At 64.1% G+C, this 2,693-nt stretch overlaps 1 long non-coding RNA gene across 2 annotated transcripts; it reads right to left on the reverse strand.

Annotated features, from left to right (window-relative positions):
- Positions 1 to 782: 782 nt before the first annotated feature.
- Positions 783 to 1,379, reverse strand: LOC108509658. Of its 2 annotated transcripts, none has more exons than XR_001878678.1 (2): positions 1,019 to 1,379; positions 783 to 935 (listed from the first exon to the last, which is right to left on the reverse strand). It is a non-coding gene; the product is annotated as an uncharacterized LOC108509658 (long non-coding RNA). The 2 variants fall into 2 exon arrangements; XR_001878677.1 differs by having other exon boundaries at positions 783 to 938.
- Positions 1,380 to 2,693: the final 1,314 nt, after the last annotated feature.

Raw genomic sequence — 2,693 nt, forward strand, 5'->3', positions numbered from 1 at the left:
CCCCCAATCTCCCTCTTTTTTTCCCCCAATCTCCCTCTTTTTTTTCACAAATCTCCCTTTTTTCCCCCCCAAATCTCCCCCTTTTTTCCCAAAGAATATTCCCGGCTTTGATTCCCAAACCCCCACTTCCGGGATGAAAAGCCGGAGCCTCCCGAGGTTTTTGTCGCTCCCCCGGCGGGTGTTTCCCTTCTCCTCCTTCCCGGAGCGGGAATTCCCGAGCCCGGGATGAGCTCCCTCATCCCAAACTTCCCGAACGACCTTTGCCTCCCGCCCCTGCCATTCCCCCTTTTCCCCTCCAGGGTTTTCCGTGGAATGAGGAGCCGAGCCGCCGTTATCCCTCGGGATGAGCCTCCACTGCCCGTTTTCCCAGCCCCTGGAATAATTCGGTGAATTCCAAAGGCTCCCGGGGCCGGGAGAGGCCGGAGCGGAGCTTTGGCCCAGCCGGGATGGGATCGGGATCCGGGATGGGATCGGGAATCCCCTTCCCTCCCATCCCTGGGCGGGATGCCTCTCGGGAAGTCTGGGAGCCGCTTCACACTTTTTAAACAGTTTTTCCCTCTTTTTTTCCATGGTTTTTTTTTTCCCCTCCTCCACGTTCTGGGAACGGCCACGACCCTCCCGCCCCTGTTCGGGATCTTCCTTCCTTCATTTCCCTTTCCCTCCCCTTCTCCCTCGCGCTGTCACAGAGCGGGAATTGGAAAGTCGGGATCATCTCCCCGTTCCCTGGAATCCCCTCTCCCGGGGTTGGGTAAAATCCCAGAGCGTTTTAACCCCCTTTTTTATTATTATTATTTTAAATAAAACCTGGAATTTTGGCTGCTCTCTGATCCCCCTGGAAGCCCCTGGACCGCGTGGCCTCGGCTCTGCTTCCCACCGGGATCCATCTGCGGCCCGCATGGATCATCCGCCGGGATTTTTCCCCCCTTGGGAATGTCCTGCTGGAAGTGGGAACAGCGCCGGTTGTCCCCGGCCAAGGTGGGAAGGTTGGGATTGATGATCCTGGAGGTTGTTTTCCAACCTTAACATTCCTTCTCCGGCCGTTTTCCAGTGCCCCGGTGGCCGCCCCGAAGCTGATTTTTGGGATTTGGGGCTGGAAATGAGGGATGGGGGAATCCATCCCTCCGCCTGCGGCTCCCGGCCGAGGGCTGAGTCGTCAAATCCGGGATTCCGCAGCGTGAGGAAGGGCTGGGAATTACGGCAGGGGTGGAGAGCGGGGGGTTTTCGGGATAATCCCACGGAATTCCGGCTCGGCGTTTTACAGGGATTGGGATGAGGCGCGCAGGGAATGTGACGGGGAGCGGGAAGCGGGTGTTGGGGTCGAGGATGTGCCGAGGGAGGTGACGGTGACAGTGACAGTGACGGTGACAGTGACAGTGACAGTGACGGTGACAGTGACAGTGACAGTGACGGTGACAGTGGCAGTGACAGTGACGGTGACGGTGACGGTGACGGTGACAGTGACAGTGACACCGCCCGGCCCGCGGCTTGTCCCGCTCATCCCGCTTTAAATTCCCGCCCCAAATTCCCTGGAGCCGAGCGAGACCTTCCTCCTCCTCCTCCTCCTCCTCCTCCCTCCTCCTCCCCGGGCCCTCCCCTTGGGGCTGTTTGTCCCCACTTTGGGGACACGGGGGTGGGGAGGGGGACACACTGTCCCGGTGCCACTCCCAGGGGACACCGGGGGACACCGGACCGAGGGGGGGACACTGTCCCAGTGCCACCCCCTGGGGGACACGGGGGGACATCGGACCGAGGGGGGACACACTGTGCCAGTGCCACCCCGGGGACATCGGACGAGGGGGGGGGACACACTGTGCCAGTGCCACCTCTGGGGACACCGGACCGACGGGGGGATACACTGTGCCAGTGCCACCTCTGGGGACACCGGACCGAGGGGGGACACACTGTCCCAGTGCCATCTTTGGGGACACCGGACCGGGGGGGACACACACTGTGCCAGTGCCACCCCGGGGACACCGGACCGGGGGGGGGACACACTGTCCCAGTGCCACCTCTGGGGACACCGGATGAGGGGGGGACACACTGTCCCAGTGCCACCTCTGGGGACACGGGGGAACATCGGACCGGGGAGGGGAGGACACACTGTCCCAGTGCCACCCCGGGGACATCGGACCGACGGGGGGACACACTGTGCCAGTGCCACCCCGGGGACATCGGACCGACGGGGGGACACACTGTCCCAGTGCCACCCCGGGGACACCGGACGAGGGGGGGACACACTGTCCCAGTGCCACCCCGGGGACATCGGACGAGGGGGGGACACACTGTCCCAGTGCCATCTTTGGGGACACCGGACCGGGGGGGACACACACTGTCCCAGTGCCACCCCCCGGGGCCACCAGCGCTCCGGGCTCTGCAGGAGGAGGGGAAGGAGAGGGGACAGTCCCACCGCTCCCGGGGCCGGCGGGGGTGGCACTGTCCCCTCCGCCCGGCAGGTGGCCCCCGCGCCACACCAGTGGCCTCCCAGTCTGCCCAGTACGGCCCTGCCCGGCCCCGCTGTCCCCTGGGTGACAAGTGCCACCCCCAGGAGGGGCCTGGGGGTTGTTTGGAGGGGGCTCAGGGCTTCGGGTGACGTGGGGACAGGGGTTCGGACACCCAGAGGGGTCATCCTGCCCCAGGGACACCTGGACATGTCACCCTGTCCCAGGAATACCCAGGGCTGTCACCCTGTCCCA

The sequence above is a fragment of the Lepidothrix coronata genome, unplaced genomic scaffold (assembly GCF_001604755.1).
Source record: "Lepidothrix coronata isolate B3197 unplaced genomic scaffold, Lepidothrix_coronata-1.0 Scaffold385, whole genome shotgun sequence".
In the NCBI taxonomy this organism is placed as follows: domain Eukaryota; kingdom Metazoa; phylum Chordata; class Aves; order Passeriformes; family Pipridae; genus Lepidothrix; species Lepidothrix coronata.